The following is a 19,001-nucleotide window of genomic DNA, read 5'->3' as shown; positions in this document are numbered from 1 at the left end:
GCGCTTGGATCCGTCGGGCCTGGTGGTGGGATGCGCGTCTTGGCGGCCTCGCTGGACGTGGTGCGGTCCGTCTGGCGCCCCCAACACCTGAGTGGCGCCATGGCGCGCCATTCCCGTTGCGCCGCGCTTCGAGTCGAAGGTAAATGACGACATGCATTATGGGCCGTCCGGTGTTATGGAGCGACGTGCCCGCCGTGCAAGGCAGAGGGCGAAGGATGCTACGGTACACCTTGCGGCCGATGCCACGGAGGCGGAGTTGCACGCCGCCGTGGTGCCGCAACAGGTGGCCGGCACCCCTTGGTGCGGCAACCGTGTGGTGGAGGTGCCGACCTGCAAGCACCAAGGGTCTATCGTCGATCTCACCTCCACGAGCGACGACCAGGGTGCGACCTTTGATGAGGAAGACTAGAGCGCAGGAGACGGCGGTGCCTCCTGTCCCATGTGGGCTCCATAGCGACTGGGCCTTCGCTTCGCGGGTCTCACGGCCGTCATATATGGGCACGGAAGGGAACAACAAGGACAAGGACGGACTCCGGCAAAGACTGGACTTGATTTTATATTGCATGTAATTTTATAGACTTGAGGATTTGCTAATGAGATATTCGGTTGAGGACGAGGACATTTATAAGACATCTAAGAGCCTGAATCTGCCATGTCGGGCTGCAGCAGATGCTCTAAACCCGGGCAACGATTGAGAAGGAAGGATGATTAGATTAGAAAAGAAGCCCTAGCTGAATTTGTCTCATCTTCCTCCCAAAAAACAGAATTTGTCTCATCTGCCGTTTCGAGTGGGCCGGCGGAACCAATCAGCAGCAGAAACGGCCGGCCGGCTGACCGCGGCTGTTTTGCACTCCACCGTGACCGTGAGAGATTGGGGCCCACAGTCCACACGTGAGAGTGCGTACATAGGAAGGAGTAAATGGCGTGTGCTGGCCGGGCAGTCCCTGTCGAAGCGAGCTTTGGAATTTTGCATGGTCGACGAGCAAGAGAGAGAGGTAGAAAGGGAATAAAGATAAAATAGGTGCGGGCCGGGAGATCAAGTCAGAGCATTTCGGTCGGTCCAAACGTATTTCAGACGGGCTGACCGGACGGATCCTCCAAAGGCAAGGCGTGGAGTGGAGTAGTAGTACTCCATTCTAGAAATCTTCTTCTTCGTCTTCCTCCCGTCCGGCGGCGGCCCGGTCCTCCGTTGGCGCTGGGGGATCCTTTCTTCCGCATCAGGTACCTACTTTGCAAGTAATTTTGAATTGGTGCCCAATCCTTCCTCCTCTCTCAATAACTATGTTTCTCCTTCCCCCAGCCCCCATCCTGCCTGACTGCTTGTGTGTTGTGTGGCCGAATTGGGTCACCACTCTCAAGGTTGCTTAACTCCGTAAGGTTTTGTGGTCTCAAGAAGCTCTCCTTCTGAACAATAGATAGATAGGCCACATATCTGCTTCTGTTTATCTCCTCAGGTTTTATTGCTTCGGTTTTCCTCTTTTACTTTAGTTTTCTGCTTTCTTGCTTGTACATATCTGCTTCTTTCCCCCCATCTAACGCTACGGGGAACATGATATCTTCTTCTGAATCTGGCTTTGTAACAAGCTGCCTACCCAAACAAAAAAATAATAATATCTTACCTGTATATGTGCTTTCCATTTTTGTCTGACATACTACTAATGTTGCATGGCAGCCCTTCTTAATTGTACCACTTTATTGCTCATTCCCTGCTCTTTTCTTGCTCCAAATCATGCAGGTTACATACTGCAGCGCCGCAGTAAGAGAGAGAGAGAGAGAGACTGCTTCATGAATTGGACAACTGTCATATTATGCTACTGAAAGAAACTTAATTTCATTTCCATTTGTGTGCATCTGTATCATCCTTCATCAGCATGGCCGGAAGCTCGGATTATCGGCCTTTTAACCTGGCAGCAAGAGTCGTAGGAAAGAGACGACGACTCATACTACCTGCCAAGTTGAAGTCGGCGATACCCGCCATTGCTCTGGTTCTGTCGGCGGTGGCCATTGTTGCTGTCATAACTCAGCACCACCGGAACATCACCTACTTCCTCCGGCCGCTGTGGGACACGCCGCCCAAGCCCTTCACCGTCATCCCGCACTACTACGCCCCCAACACATCCATGGCCGAGCTGTGCGCGCTCCACGGCTGGCGCGCCCGCGCCTCCCCTCGCCGGGTCTTCGACGCCGTCCTCTTCAACAACGAGCTGGACATCCTGGAGATCCGCTACCGCGAGCTGCTCCCCTACGTCCACAAGCTGGTCATCCTGGAGGCCAACGCCACCTTCACCGGCATCGCCAAGCCGCTCTCCTTCGCCGAGAACCTGGAGCGCTTTGCGTTCGCGAGGTCCAAGATCGTCTACGACAGGCTCCCCATCGCCACACCGAGACCGGGGTCTCGTCGCCGGGAAGAGCCATTCGACGTGGAGGCCCGGCACCGGCGCGCGCTGAACGCGCCGCTGCGGCGGTCGGGCGTCGCGGGCGGGGACGTGGTGATCATGGCGGACGCGGACGAGATCCCGAGCCCGGAGACGGTGCAGCTGCTGCGGTGGTGCGACGGGGTGCCGGCGGTGATGCACCTGCAGCTGGAGAACTACGTCTACTCCTTCGAGTTCCCCGTGGACCAGGGAAGCTGGAGGGCGACGGCGCACATCTTCAGCGAGCGCACGGCGTACCAGCACTCCTGGCCGACGCCGGGTGGCACTGCAGCTTCTGCTTCAGGGAGATCGCCGAGTTCGCGTTCAAGATGAGAGCGTACAGCCACGCGGACCGGGTGCGGCGGCAGAGCTTCCTCGACCCGGCGAGGATCCAGCGGGTCGTCTGCGCCGGCGCCGAGCTGTTCGACATGCTCCCCGAGGAGTACACCTTCAGGGATCTCTTCAAGAAGATGGGGCCAATACCCAGGTCGGCGTCGGCCATGCACCTGCCTTCCTATTTGATCAAGAACGCACGCAGGTTCAGCTTCTTGCTTCCTGGTGGATGCTTGAGATCAGGTTAAAACAATCACTGTTTTACTTGTGAGTTTGTAACGCGGCAACCTTACTTAGATGTGATATGCTGTTGTTTCTAAATGTGCAAAGTGTATCTCGTTTGATGTGAAACAGTATTAATCTAGACATGATATACAGTTTACATTTTTATTTGAGGGAATACATTTTTGTTTAGTTTGAGGAACTGAATGGGCAAGTCCCAAATGGGTAAGATTGCAGTCTATTGATAAATGGGGCAACTATTTGTAAGACGCCTAATTTACTTTTTTGGTGTAAGTCAATTTTTTGGCCCTTGGAAAAAAGTCATTCTTTCGCCATCGGATCTTTATCGGAATAACTGTTGTGTTTCTTCTTCCTCCTCATGAGCAGTCCGATCCACCACCTGTCGGGCCGTGTGCTGCCACCACCCGTGACCAGCGGCGCTACTGCACTCGCGTTGTTGCAACAACACTCTCCCCTAGCCTCCCCACCGTCATGCTACTGGCGCCCCCGACCATCTCTCTAAACCTCTCTGGGAGCCAGATTACGCCGACGAGCCAACACACCCCCACTCACACCAATCTAGCCTCTTCCCTGCTTCCGCCGCCGACATCGCAACTCGTTGTCGCTCACAGCGCCATCCTTGTCTCCGACGAGGTCCTGGGTCGACCTTGTCGAGGTCGACACTCCTCGCTCCCGCTCGTCACATCGCCCATGTCTTCGGCCTCGGGTTTCTAATGTATTATGTCTAGAACCAACATATGCGAATTCAAAATTCAGGAAAGTTTCAAATAGCTTGTGCACCACCACCACCACATTTGCCAAACCCGCCAACCAGTGAGGTCCCTGCTAGGGTTCGTGGATAACGACCAAAACCAACAAGAGTAGGACGAGAGCCAACCACCATTGTCCACAAGAGGTGGCGTTGGCTAACAACAGTGCTGTAGGAGGTGGAGGTTGGTCGGCACTAGGGTTTGTCCACCCATGGCGCCTTAAGGCAACACCGGGCTTTAGGAAGAGTTTCTCATCAACAACATGTTTATTAGAGATCTTTTGTCAATGTTATATTTCTTTTGTGGCTATATTGATGAAAAGAGTTCCCATGAAAAATATATTCGGTTTCCGTCATTACTTGGTCCCTTGACTGATACATGCCTGCACTCTCTTTGATGAGCAGGCAGCTAACATCATCATGCAAGTTCCAATCATTCAATCGGGAGGTACTGACATCATATGTTGGAAGATACATAATTGAGGAAAATGTACTTCCAAATCCGCATATAGAGCTTGCCTCCAGGATATGCAGGGACATGGAGCGCCAACACCCAGACAGGTACCTGTATGTGCAAAGCAAATTTTAAAATAGACTTATAGATCAAAGGAGATGGTACCCAGAGTATAAACTTTCACATGGAGGCTTCTTAGAAGAGCAATTCCAACAGGTACGAGGCCAGGTAGATTTTCTTATCATATTATAAAACATTGTGCAAGATGTGATCAAGAAGAAAATGATGTACTCATATTCTTCACTTGTCCTTTTGCTAAAGCTGCTTGGTTCTCTGAGCCTTGAAATATTAGGTTTGAATTATTTGTGCAAAACTTTGGTTCAATACTTCCAAAGTTCGAATTACCCCCATGCCTCTTTCAATAACATTACGGCTTTTCTTTGGTATATCTGGAAGTTCAGGAATCATAACCTTCTTGGCAAGACATCAAACTCCTATGTAGGTATACGCAGCTATGCAAGCAATAATAAAAAGTCAAGATTTAGTATCTTCTACATATACTGCAGGTTCGCCAACAGAATTAATACAGGAAACGACGACATAATCTGCACACAAGCAGAAGCAGGGATGTTCATGTTGCAAACGACGACATAATCTGCACACAAACGACGACATAAATGCTTAGATTACATGTTGCAAGGTTCACACTGATGTTGCATGGAAGTACACTATAGGCTCCAACAATGACTGAAGCAAAACTGGAAGAGAAGGACTTCGGTACAACCCCCCCCCCCCCCCAATAAACGTATAAGGGGTAGTATTGTCCATACTAAATTACACGTACACTATACCCGCCGTCCGTCGTAGGGCCGGCCGCCCGTGTACGTCGCGCCCCGTACTCCCGCGCGTCGTACGCGTGCGGTTCGGTAGTGCGATCGGGAAAGGAAAAAAAAAGTACGCCCCACCCCGAGACCCCAACTCCACGTACGAAACCCTAGCGGCATGAACGCCGCCGTGGTCCACCGCCGTCACGACGTCGGGCGGCGTCCGTAGTCACCCACGCGCCGTGAAACCGACACCCCATCCCCGCCTAGGAAACCCTAGCGTCATCAACGCCGCCGTGGTCCACCGCCGTCACGACGTCGACCCCGACGTGCCCGTCTAGTCGCGAGCACCGACGGCGTCCGTAGTGACCACACGCCGTGTCGCCGGTGAAACGCCCAGCGCTCGCTCGCCGTTCTGTCCTGGTACGCGCCCTCCACAACGTCGGTGGCAGCAACGCATCGGCGTCGACCCCAGGCGAGGACCCCTCGACGGCGCAGAGTAGGTTAGGATGGCTCTTTTTGTTCTTTTTTTGATGATTTTGATTTGTCCATTGCATTTTTGTGCATTTTTGTAATGCAAAATGATTCCCTACTTAGTTAAATAAGAGAGGAGAGTAGTGACTTCTTAATGACCTCATAATGATTTTGTATGTTCAAATTTGTATGCATGCCACATAGTCATGTCACTGTTGACGAATTTACTGTATTCGCGATGATTTTTTGTGGAATGTTGGCATTGATCTCACACCTTATTTGTATGTGCATAGATGGAGCAAGTAACCGGATACGCCAGTGATGATTCCGGTAGCGATAATGGATCCTCGTCATTGAATGCGAACCAACCTCCCGGAGACAACTATATGAGTCAGGATGAATCGTACAGTGGTAATGTAAGTACCTTGAACGTTGACAAAAATATATTGAACAAAAACTAGTTATTTGACACTAACATGTCCTTTTAAATTTGTACAGGTACATGGCAATGCTGACGATGAGGAATATGATATAGATGAACAATTTTATGCAGATAGTGTGAGCCAGGTATGTTGAAAAAATTGTAGAGAAATGATTGACATTAAAATTGTATGACCACTTATGTTACTTTATATGTGCACAGATAAATGCTAATGGTGACAATGAGCGTAATAATATAGATGATGACAATGCCGAGAGCGAGGTCCATGCATCTCGTAGTGTGAGCGGTAGTCAAGTAAGTTCTTTACATTAATTTTGGTTAGTAAGAATATAAGAAGAGATTGACATGCAAGGTTATATGTCATATTTTGCAGGGAGGTGTTGATGGTCCTAGCGGGAATGATGAGCACATCGATGATGATCAGTTTGACCTTGACATGTGCTATGATGAATATCAGCAAGAGTCACTTGATAGGCATTGGGCAGTGATGGTAAAGACATTCAGGTCATTAGACGAGGTTTACACGTTCTACAACAAGCACGCGAGAGAACGTGGGTTCAGTATCAGGAAGGACTCGCTAAATTTTTCGAAGGATCGCGCAAGGACTCCGCGCTTGAGGAGGTATCTCTGTTCCGCCGCAGGAAAACGACAGGCCAAGTTCTGTACCATGGAAGGCCGGACCCGCAGGCTTAGACCGGAGAGTCGATTCTTATGCGAAGCCCATTTGACAGTTAAGCTTGATAAAAAGCTCAATCTTTGGTATGTCAGCAGTTTCTCCGATGATCACAGCCACACTCTTGCACGACCGGACGAAGTCCCTTTCCTCCGATCTCATAATCAGATGAAAGCATTTGAGAGAGCTGAGATCTTAGCTATGTCTGGAGCTGGGATAAGAAAACATATCATTTTTGACAACATCATTAGCAGGTATGGGTCGTATGCAAAGTCACCATTTCAGAGGACAAAGTTGTACAACATGTGCTATAGGGAGAAGATGAAATTGCTTGCACAAGGTGATGCTGATACTGCCGTAGGAATCATGTTGACCAGAAAGGACAGAGATCCAGACTTCTTCTTTGAGCACACGGTTGACGCTGAAGGCAGGCTCCAAAACCTCTTCTGGTGTGATTCGCAGTCACGCCGGGATTATCTAGACTATGGTGATGTTGTTGTCTTCGATAGCACATACAAGATGAACAGGTATGGAATGCCGTTCATCCCTTTTGTGGGTCTGAACAACCACCGTTGCACTACTGTATTCGCCTGCGCCATTGTTTCAGACGAGACTGAGGCTACATATGTCTGGTTGCTTAACACGTTCTTGAAAGCTAACTGTCAGAAGAGGCCCAAATCAGTTATTACAGATGGAGATGCAGCGATGATAAGGGCTATTAGGAAGGTGCTTTCTGACGTGTGGCATCGTCTATGTTCATGGCATATTGAAAAGAATATGCAGAAACACCTCAACCACAAGTCATTGAAGGAGTTTAGGGCATTATTGTACTATGCCACTACACATAAGGTTTTTGAGGAGAGATGGGCCGCGTTTGTGCGCAAATGGTAGACGGAGAAAATAAAAACATGGCTCCATAGGATGTACAGGAAGAGGACGCTTTGGGCTGCATCATATTTGTCTGGTGGGTTTTTCCTTGGTATGCGCAGTAATCAGAGGAGTGAGAGTCTGAACTCCAGCCTGCACCTTCATCTTGACTATGGTATGACGATTGTTGACATGATTGTACACTACGAGAATTGTATTGTTCGCCTCCGTGAGAATGAAGCTTATGATGACTACACGGCCTCACAGACTCTTCCAGTAACAGTGACTGAGTGTCAGGCCATTGAGTCGTATGCTGCGAAAGCATTCACGCAGGCAAACTTTTATATGTTGCAACAAGATATGAAGAAGGTACAGGAGCTTGAGGTAATTGATAGACTGACAGGGACCGATAGTCAGAGATTTGTGGTTGCGTGGAAGAATAACAGGGATCATAGATTTAATGTGGACTATACGCCAGGTAACTCGGCAGAAACTATAAAGTGCAGTTGCCGAAGTATGACTCGCAAAGGGCTTCCTTGCAAGCATATTATTCATGTTTTGAATGCACTGAACTTACCTGTGATACCCAAGTGTTGTGTCCTGCGAAGATTCTCAAAAAAAGCACGAGCTGGACTGCCAGTGAAGCGCACCAGCGATTTGTTTGCGTGGGGTTGGTCGAGTGGTGAGGACAGAGCTAGATATAGTGAGTTGACCATCAAATCTTCAGAAGCCTGTCATGTCGCATGCAGTAATCCTTTCTTATTCGACAAGTTGATGGCAGCTCTGGATGATATTATAGTGAATAAGGATATTCAGGGAAATGAAGATGATATTCAGCGAAGCTTCGTGAACAGTAATCCATTTGAGCCTAACCGAGATCATATTCTGGTTCGTGATCCAGTAAAGGTTTCCACCAAGGGCGCACCTAAGCAGAACAGTAGAGGTCGCGGTAAGGGTGGCCCAGATGTGACAAAAAATGAGAGGCCTAAAGCATTTGACGAGAAATCTGGACGAAAATGTAGCATATGCAGCGGCTCAGGTCATAACAGGAGCACATGCAGCAAAAATGAAGAGTATGTCTATTATTTGTTTATGTCAGTTTTGTTGTTTCATTAACGGTGCATTGATTCTCATATTTTTTGTATGCAGCAACTGGGCTTGAAGACTCAAGTGTAGACGATGCGAGTGTTTTACCTCTTCCATTTATATGAAGAACATTTGTAAAATTTATGTTGGTGTTGAGTATTTTATGTGTGAAACATGATTATTGGGTACGGACCGTTGTCATTTCAGACTTGTTATTTTGTGTCAACTACAATAAAATTACTGTGGTGACAATTGTTATGTTGAGACAACATTGTTGTTGATATAAATATTCACTATTCATTGTTTATTTTATGAATTCTGCATGTATTTACTACAGTCCCGTCGGCTGTCAAATATATCAAAATAGAAGAAGCACTCTGTGAACTGTTGTTGAAAAAAAAAGAAAAAAAATGCCCGCCCGTCTCCACAGCGTGACTTAGTAAGCCCGTCGTTATCAAGCCCAACGGGACCCTACAACAAGGGTTTCGGAGCACGCCGTGGAAACCAGGCCCAACAGGGCAGCATCGACGCGGCACATCGACGGGGTAGTAACCAGAGGAGTTCAATACAACGACGGGAGCTGAGTATATAAACTAGTCGGCGTCGCCTTCGGCCGTCGAGGTGGGACTAAACTTGTGTCGGTTTCACTGGCGCGGCGTCTCAGCGGTGGTAACTGGGCCGGCCCACGGCGCGTCGAGCCGTCGAGAAGACCGCGCCGTCAATAGCCTTTTTGGGCCGGCCCACGTCGCGTCGAGCAGTCGAGAAGACCGCGCCGTCCAGTGCCTTTTTGGGCCGGCCCACGTCGCGTCTGGCTGTGTCCAGGTCGCCCCGCGGCCGACGCAAGTTTAGTCCCACCTCGCCGGCCGAAGGGGACGACGACCTGCTTATATACTCAGCTCCTGTCGTTGCATTGAACTCCTCTGATTACTACCCCGTCGATGTGCCGCGTCGATTCTGCCTTGTTGGGCCTGGTTTCCACGGCGTGCTCCGAAACGCCTGTTGTAGTCGCCCGTTGGGCTTGATAACGACGGGCTTACTAAGAAACGCCGTGGAGACGGGCGGGCATTTTTTTTATGTAAAATAATTTTTAAGTAAAACGCAGTGTGCTGTCATAGTTTAGTGCACAAAAATTTAACGACGACATGATTACATATAACTATTCGGCAACAAAAAAAACATGTAAACAAAATAAATCATTATATAATATTTATGAAACGAAATATCATGTGGACAGAAAAAAACATTTGGAAAAGTGCCGAGTCTATTACATATAACTATTCAGAAGCAGAGTGTATTACATAAAATTTATAAGCAAGTGCGCAAAGCGTTTGGAAAATAAAGTCCTCCAGTACCACCCAATCACATGCAAAACTCCTCCGTGCCGCATCTATTTCTTCTTCTTTGATATCCAAATAACTTTGTTTTTCACTTCATCAAGCTTGTTTCTTTCCGAAAATATAAGTTGCGCAATCATTAACTCTCTTGAATCATCAATTGAGGTCTGAAAAAAAATGATGTTAGCACAGCGTTCATTGTACATCGTAGTCCAAACATGACTTGCGTACCTGTGAAAATAAGCATGTCCATTTGTCACCATCCCAATTTTGAAAGCATCGAAGGAGAAATAGTCCACACGAATTCCTAGTGCATACAATTTACGAAGATTAAATATCTACTGTACATACAAGACCAATATTCTGTCGAAGTAAAAACTCACCCATCATGTTGTTTTGGCATGTCATACGTTTGAATAGGCCACTTGGAAACATCCGGATAATTCACAATTCCGGTTGCATTTGCTTCTTGGATATCTTCTGCTAGTTGTTTTCTCTAAAGATATAACAAACATGGTGAAAAGCATGTCATTCAGTGTACTAAAGAAAACGAATGTTACCAAATGCACATTTGCAAGTTAAACCTACCAGGTCCTCAACGAGTTCTCTAGTAACAGTGTCAAGTTTTCCGGTCATCAACGAGTCAAGAACCTGAAACTCTCTTTTTCCGCTATGCATGACGACAGTAATCCAGTGATTATTTTGCTTGTTTAGAGGAATGTAAGTCTGCATCACAAGGACCATAAAACACAATCATCACATAATATCGTATGTATGTACCGTGTTAACAATCAAACTTACCTTTAATTTTTTGAAATACTCGTCCTCACATCTGTTCACGGGTCCATTACTATGCGACTCTGCTTCATAATCATTACCAGCGGTCTTTTTTCCGGGTCTAACGTGAAGCAACCAATGTATCCTCCAAGTAGTTAACATGAAACAATCATCATTAACTTTGTCGACCAAAAATGATGAGTATGCATCAATTACCTATAAATAATGTGTTAGATTTAACAATGGTATTTTCGAATGAATTGTAAAACAATATATGAAATTAACTTACGTCGCCACTTAGCCACTCATGGTTAATAATCTGACAAGCTCTCCTCACAGTGAGACCTTCTTCCATGCCATCATTGAAAATTTCTGTTTTGGCATGTTTTTGTAAATGCTCATGCGCACGCACGTACTTGATGGACGCTTTCACCACATCATACTCATCACCAGATTTGTTAACATCACCATTTTGGAACAATTCTGTAACGCACCACTCAAATACTTACAAACGCAAATACATAAATAATTGTTACGCAATAACAATTAGAAACACAGAAAACTTACTTCCTTTGGCAGAACGTTTTGCACGTTTGTTTGGTTTAGGGACCACATAAGGAGACTTGACATGTTGTGATCCTCTGCGCTTGCGCCTGCCAGTAACCTCCTCCACTTCCTCTTGTACTCCTTGAGAACCAACCGGCGCATGCGATGCGATTTCGTCCGTCTCTAAAGATGTGGCAGCTTTTTCATCTGATACTTCTGGTACTTGGACAGGATCATCCATATCACCCTTGAAACTATCCCAGTACTCAGATGTGCAGTAAAAAGGTGTGTTTTCACGAGAAGTTACATCAACGCCGTTATCATCCTTTTGCAAATTCATTTTGGAAGGTGTGCGGAACCGGTCTGAATCATCTTTTTGATATACAAACTCTTTTTGCGGACGTCCAACATCGTTTGAAGACTCATTAATGCCTCCGTACATATTCTCTTCGTCCTCTTCCAGGTTACTGGGTTTGTAGGAGACGCCGGTTTTGTTCAGTTTCTCAATCATCCTCTGCAAGAAAACATTTCATCTTAGTTTTTCAATTCAGTGATGGACATTAAAGAGACGTGCTCAAGTGTTACCTGTGCGCATAACTCTGGCAAACGAAGCATTTCCTTCCGAAGCTCATTCATCTCACTCAAAATCCGGTCCATAGTAGGCTTCTGGCTCGAAGCCTCCGAGGTACTGCGCTCTTCCCTCGTTCCAGTATCGTTAGATTTTTTGCTACTAGCTTTCTTGGTTTTTTGAGCTTCTTCTTCCGCAATTTTTTTCAACCTATACTCCTCTGTAATGTTGTCATCGATCTACAAGTGGAACAAGATAATTATACATAAAAACCATATGCACACATTACTTTATTTCATAAATGTAAAAAAATCATTACTAGGATTACCATCCCAACACCACGACCATATTCGTAGTCGTATTTGTCTCTTCTCACAGCCATATCTTCCGTCCAGTTCCTCATCAGTGGGCTCAACAATGCCAACGGATCATATTTTGGACCGGTGATTGGTTGCACCTTCTCCCAGTATAGGTACTGCAAAACACATAAACTAATTAAATTACATGTTCTTCCGTGCCATTTTATAACAAAAGTGTTGAAATTAATAAATAGAACGTACTTGCAAAAGGGCGAGGTTCCCCTGGGACCACTGCCTAACATGGCCGTCCTGCAGAAGCTTACCAATCTCCGATAAACAGAATCGTGAAGTGAATGCATTCCAGTTGAACTTCCTTATCAACTTAATATTTTTCACTAAGGCATAGTACTTTTTCGGTACGTATTCATGAGACACTGGTGCAATTATAGTTCCTAAGAGAACTAGAAATGTCATCCGAATAAAGTCATCATCAGTGCTCTTATCCTTCACAATCTTTTCTATGAGATCATCAATCATGATCTTACCATTTTTCTTGCTAACAAAACTAACTGGTATTTTTTTGGTTGCTTTTTCTCCTTCAGTACTAAGAAACCCAAAAACATCCACTCCATTGTTTTTCCAACCAAATATGGAGTACACATCATCAGGCCTTAATGAAATAAGACCTTTACATCCAGCAGTACTTCCAGAACTCTCTTGAACCATGAATTTTTTGCTACTCGGATTGTAACTTTGGAGTAAAAAGTGAAGCAAAAAATCACGCATCCTTATCGATGGTATTCTAAACATGCCCTGCATATCCGTTTCATAAAACCTGAATTTCTGACTTAGTGACAGTTTGTCAACTAGGCTAACCCACTTTTGAACAGAACATGGAATCACACCGTCGATATTCATACTGCATCAAATAGATTTCTGTCACATACCATCATACTGTTATGAGCCTCGTTGTATAAAAGAACTGGAAAAAAAACTTACACGACGGCGACGATGGGAGAGGCAGCGGCGGCGTATAGTGGCGACGGGTGAGGGGACGCAAGCCGGCGCGGGCGCACCGACGGAGTTTGTACGGTGGGGCGACGGGCGGCGTACGGTGGCAGCACGTGCAGATCGCGGCGGCGGCGAGACGGGGTGACGTAGAAGGAAATTTTGCATGCACGTCGGCTAACGACGTCGCCCGAGCGCTGATTGCGGCGTCGTTTGTTAGTGGGAGGGCCCCATGCACGCATGCGCGTCGGTTAGCGAGACGGCCGGCGTTTTTTTTTGCAGGGCCTCATTTTTTTTACTAAATGAAATAGGCATATTTTTTTTAACTGTATCAAAAAAATTTATCTTAACCAATTTTTTAAACTTAATCAAATATGCTCTTTTTTTAAATTAGCCAAACGTGCCCAATTTTTTTCCACGTGCTACTGTGGCCTAGCAGGGCACGCACGAAAAAAATTATCCCGTTTCGAGTCCGTATGCGTTTTCTACCATTTTCCAGGCAGAAAACCCAGAAAATACTGCCCGGACGTGACGCAACGTGCGTTCGTTGTCGGATTTCATTCATTTTGGCCGTGAGGGGCCCGGGTGGGGCCCCACACGCGCTCCCAGAAGTTGGGTGCAATCCGTCAAACCGCTCAGGTACTTGCTGTGGAAGGGGGTGGTTTCGGTATGGCCGGAGGGGACCCTCGGTCACACCTCTCCGCTTCGCATCCGCCAAACGTGCCCAATTTTTTTCCACGTGCTACTGTGGCCTAGCAGGGCACGCACGCAAAAAATTATCCCGTTTCGAGTCCGTATGCATTTTCTACCATTTTCCAGGCAGAAAACCCAGAAAATACTGCCCGGACGTGACGCAACGTGCGTTCGTTGTCGGATTTCGTTCATTTTGGCCGTGGGGTGCCCGGGTGGGGCCCCACACGCGCTCCCAGAAGTTGGGTGCAATCCGTCAAACCGCTCAGGTACTTGCTGTGGAAGGGGGTGGTTTCGGTATGGCCGGAGGGGACCCTCGGTCACACCTCTCCGCTTCGCATCCGCCAAACGTGCCCAATTTTTTTCCACGTGCTACTGTGGCCTAGCAGGGCACGCACGCAAAAAATTATCCCGTTTCGAGTCCGTATGCATTTTCTACCATTTTCCAGGCAGAAAACCCAGAAAATACTGCCCGGACGTGACGCAACGTGCGTTCGTTGTCGGATTTCGTTCATTTTGGCCGTGGGGTGCCCGGGTGGGGCCCCACACGCGCTCCCAGAAGTTGGGTGCAATCCGTCAAACCGCTCAGGTACTTGCTGTGGAAGGGGGTGGTTTCGGTATGGCCGGAGGGGACCCTCGGTCACACCTCTCCGCTTCGCATCCGCCAAACGTGCCCAATTTTTTTCCACGTGCTACTGTGGCCTAGCAGGGCACGCACGCAAAAAATTATCCCGTTTCGAGTCTGTATGCATTTTCTACCATTTTCCAGGCAGAAAACCCAGAAAATACTGCCCGGACGTGACGCAACGTGCGTTCGTTGTCGGATTTCGTTCATTTTGGCCGTGGGGGGCCCGGGTGGGGCCCCACACGCGCTCCCAGAAGTTGGGTGCAATCCGTCAAACCGCTCAGGTACTTGCTGTGGAAGGGGGTGGTTTCGGTATGGCCGGAGGGGACCCTCGGTCACACGTCTCCGCTTCACATCCGCCAAACGTGCCCAATTAACGCTTCAGAAAATGTTAATGAATTCAAAAATTCTCGGATTCATAAATATTACTGAATTATAAATATTCTCTGGTTCATAAATTTAAATAATTTAAAAACATTTCGGAAAATGTAAATGAATTTAAAAATTCTTGTATTCATTCATATATTTTAATGAATTTAAAACTATTTCAAAAAATGTTAATGAATTCAAAAATTCTCGGATTCATAAATATTAATGAATTATAAATTTTCTCTGGTTCATAAATTTAAATAATTTAAAAATATTTCGGAAAATGTAAATGAATTTAAAAATTCTTGTACTCATTCATATATGTTAATGAATTTAAAAATATTCTATGATTCATAAATGTTAATGAATTTAATAATATTTCAGAAAATGTTAATGAATTAAAAATTAAAATATCTCAACTTTCACAGAATAATTTTTTTCAGATAATATTTTTTATTTTATGTGTTTCCGATAATTGCATACCTTATTCTGTGCTATGTATATTCGATGCAAATTTTTTAAATATATTACAAACATTTTTATGTATTTTGAGGAAAATTTTCAATTTTTCTCAAAATAAGCGTTCAATATTTAGCTAATTTTTTGAACAAACTTTGAAGACAAATTTCAAACTAGATTGAACATAAATATAGTTTACATAGTCCATTCAACATTACCGAAACCAGACGAGTTTTTTCGAACATAAGCGATACATAGTTCATACTTAGAACATTTAAAGAAAAATAACTACTCATCGTCGTCGCTACCCAACAGATCGACGACCTCCCCGACGTCACCGCCGTCACCCCCGCCCTCGTCGTCGTCGTCGCTGTCCTGGGCCAGCCGCTCCCAGTCGATGACGTCGTCGTCCGACGACTCCGCCTCCGCCTGCGGGACCACTGGCGGAATCGCCGCCGCCGCCTGGATCGCTGCCGCCTGCTCGGCGGCCTCCCTTGCAGCCGCCGCCGCCTCTGCAGCCGCCGACGCGCGTAGGGCGACGAGGTAACCCGGCGTATCGTCGGGATCACCGTCCTCCCGAAGAACTAACTGCTCCGGCGGCAGTTCCACCTCCGGCGGGGCGGGGGGGTCGGCGGGCGCCGGCGCAGGTGCGGGAGGAGCCCGACGGCCGCGCGCTGCTGGACGGGGGCGTGGGACAAGAAGGCGGCGACGATCGCCGACGAGGTCAGGCGTGACGCCGGACTCCGCCAGCCGGAACGCGCCGATGACGGCGGCGTACTCTTTGCCGTCCCAGAACGCGTGACGGCCGGCGATGTTGTTGCGGCCGCCGGTCCGCTTCTCCTCGGCCGTGGCGCCTGGCCCGCGCGTCGGGTAGCCGTCCTTGTCGAGCTTCCAGTCGTGCGGAAGACGGCAACCCGGCGGCACGAGGAGCCCGAACCGGTGCAGCTCCTCCGTCTCCGGCGTACTCAGGCTCGACGGCCACGCGCTGGGTCCGTCGTCGCCGCCGGTGCCGGAGCTGCTGCCGCGGTGGAACGACATGTCGCCGGCGGGATTTTGGGAGGTGGAGACGGGAGAGGAGCGGTCTTTGCGTCGTCGGGCGGGGAGCGGTGTTTGCGGCGACGGGCGGACGGGGGGGATTTATAGGCAGACGGCGGGGGCAGCGGGCGGTCGGGTCGTTGGGCTATCAATGCGACGGCAGTCGAGGCAGACGAGGCGACGGGACGGCAGACGAGGCGACGGGACGGGGCGGCGGGCAAACGAGGGGTCGGGGCGGGGCGGCGCGGCAAACGAGGGGACGGGGCGGCGGGGCGGCAGACGAGGCGACGGGACGGGGCGGCGGGCGCTCGGGCCGTCGGGCTATCAATGCGACGGCAGTCGAGGGCGGCGGCGCGGCAGACGAGGGGACGGGGCGGCAGGCGAGGGGACGGACGGGACGGGGCGGCGGGCCGCAGTTCACGCGCCACGACGTGCTTTCAGCGGGCGACGCGTGGTTTGACCACCGACGCGCTTGACCACCGACGCGGTAAAAAAAACGTACGTCGCCACAGTAAAAAGAAAGTGCGTAGACGTACGTAAGTCGACGGGCCGCGCGGGTACGTCGCGGGGCCGGGACTGGGGGAGGGGCAGGGGCAAAGACCATCCTACCCTTTTCTAAGTTTTCAGGCGAAGGTGTATAGAACGATCTGGACCGTTGATGTTTTCAGGGGGGTTGTACCCAAGAAGAAGTGAAACTGGAATATGAATGAATGAACATGTATCTTAATCTCTGCAGCTCTCAAAAGTGTCGAATCTCAGGCGGAGGCTACAGCTCTACAGGTTGCCGTAAAAACAGCTTCTCACATCACTAACAACCAAATTACTTTTCTAGTGGACAATCTGACACTAGCTCAGGCAACGGCATTAAGGAATCTTCTTCAAGTCGCACTGGCAGATTAGAAGCCAACTAACAAACTTTTTTGCTGCAACAACCAACATTCAAGGTTCAAGCTCAGGTCTCCCATATTCCAAGGGAACTTCATGTAAAAGCTCACAGTTCTGCAACTTCTTCCTACAGAAATGATCATCATTTGAGCAAAAAAAAAATTTGCTTGTTGTAGAGTAGACATATGCCCAAGCTCATGCCCGGGTCGAGAGATATGAAGTCTCCGACAAGTTTTTCAGCCGTAAGATGGAGGAAAATAGTTCTGTCAGTGAGCACATACTCACAATGTCTGGGTTACATAACCGCTTGACTCAGCTGGGAGTTAATCTCCCGGATGACACAGTCATTGACAGAATCCTTCAGTCGCTTCCACCAAGCTACAAGAGCTTTGTGATGAACTTCAATATGCAGGGGATGGAAAAGACCATTCCTGAATTATTTGCAATGCTGAAATCAGCAGAGGTAGAAGTCAAAAAGGAACATCAAGTGTTGATGGTGAATAAAACCACTAAGTTCAAGAAAGGCAAGGGTAAGAAGAACTTCAAGAAGGACGGCAAGGGAGTTGCCGCGCCCGGTAAGCAAGCTACCGGGAAGAAGCCAAAGAATGGACCCAAGCCCGAGACTGAGTGCTTTTATTGCAAGGGAAGTGGTCACTGGAAGCGGAACTGCCCCAAATACTTAGCGGACAAGAAGGCCGGCAAAACAAAAGGTATATGTGATATACATGTAATTGATGTGTACCTTACCAGTACTCGTAGTAGCTCCTGGGTATTTGATACCGGTGCAGTTGCTCATATTTGTAACTCAAAGCAGGAGCTGCGAAATAAGCGGAGACTGGTGAAGGACGAGGTGACGATGCGCGTCGGGAATGGTTCCAAGGTCGATGTGATCGCCGTCGGCACGCTACCTCTACATTTACCTATGGGATTACTTTTAAACCTCAATAATTGTTATTTAGTGCCAGCTTTGAGCATGAACATTGTGTCAGGATCTCGTTTAATTCGAGATGGCTACTCATTTAAATCCGAGAATAATGGTTGTTCTATTTATATGAGAGATATGTTTTATGGTCATGCTTCGATGGTGAATGGTTTATTCTTAATGAATCTCGAGCGTAATGCTACACATGTTCATAGTGTGAATACCAAAAGAGTAAGGTTGATGATGATAGTCCCACATACTTGTGGCACTGCCGCCTTGGTCACATAGGTGTCAAACGCATGAAGAAGCTCCATGCAGATGGACTTTTAGAGTCTCTTGATTATGAATCATTTGACACGTGCGAACCATGCCTCATGGGTAAAATGACCAAGACTCCGTTCTCAGGAACAATGGAGCGAGCAACCAACTTATTGGAAATCATACATACTAATGTGTGCGGTCCAATGAGCGTTGAGGCTCGCGGTGGCTATCGTTATGTTCTCACCCTCACTGATGACTTGAGTAGATATGGGTATGTCTACTTAATGAAACACAAGTCTGAAACCTTTAAAAAGTTCAAGGAATTTCAGAGTGAGGTTGAGAATCAACGTGACAGAAAAATCAAGTTTTTGCGATCAGATCGTGGAGGAGAATACTTGAGTCACGAATTTGGCACACACTTAAGAAAATGCGGAATAGTTTCACAACTCATGCTGCCTGGAACACCTCAGCGTAATGGTGTGTCCGAACGTCGTAATCGCACTCTATTAGATATGGTGCGATCTATGATGTCTCTTACCGATTTACCGCTATCTTTTTGGGGCTATGCTTTAGAGACTGCCGCATTCACTTTAAATAGGGCTCCGTCGAAATCCGTTGAGACGACACCGTATGAATTATGATTTGGGAAGAAACCTAAGCTGTCG

General features: G+C 47.8%; 1 long non-coding RNA gene and 1 pseudogene across 2 annotated transcripts; one reads left to right on the top strand and one right to left on the bottom strand.

Moving 5' to 3' along the window:
• Positions 1 to 1,046: 1,046 nt before the first annotated feature.
• On the top strand, positions 1,047 to 3,218 carry LOC123130229 (beta-1,4-mannosyl-glycoprotein 4-beta-N-acetylglucosaminyltransferase-like; annotated as a pseudogene).
• Positions 3,219 to 10,074: 6,856 nt separating this feature from the next.
• On the bottom strand, positions 10,075 to 10,714 carry LOC123130228 (uncharacterized). 2 transcript variants are annotated; one of them, XR_006463766.1, is made up of 3 exons: positions 10,481 to 10,714; positions 10,276 to 10,388; positions 10,075 to 10,123 (listed from the first exon to the last, which is right to left on the bottom strand). It is a non-coding gene; the product is annotated as an uncharacterized lncRNA (long non-coding RNA). The 2 variants fall into 2 exon arrangements; XR_006463765.1 differs by lacking the exon at positions 10,075 to 10,123 and adding an exon at positions 10,151 to 10,199.
• Between the last annotated feature and the right edge of the window lie 8,287 nt (positions 10,715 to 19,001).

Source organism: Triticum aestivum, chromosome 6A (assembly GCF_018294505.1).
Source record: "Triticum aestivum cultivar Chinese Spring chromosome 6A, IWGSC CS RefSeq v2.1, whole genome shotgun sequence".
Classification (NCBI taxonomy): Eukaryota; Viridiplantae; Streptophyta; class Magnoliopsida; order Poales; family Poaceae; genus Triticum; species Triticum aestivum.
Note: the sequence above shows the minus strand (reverse complement) of the source record. Positions and strands in the feature narration are given on the sequence as shown.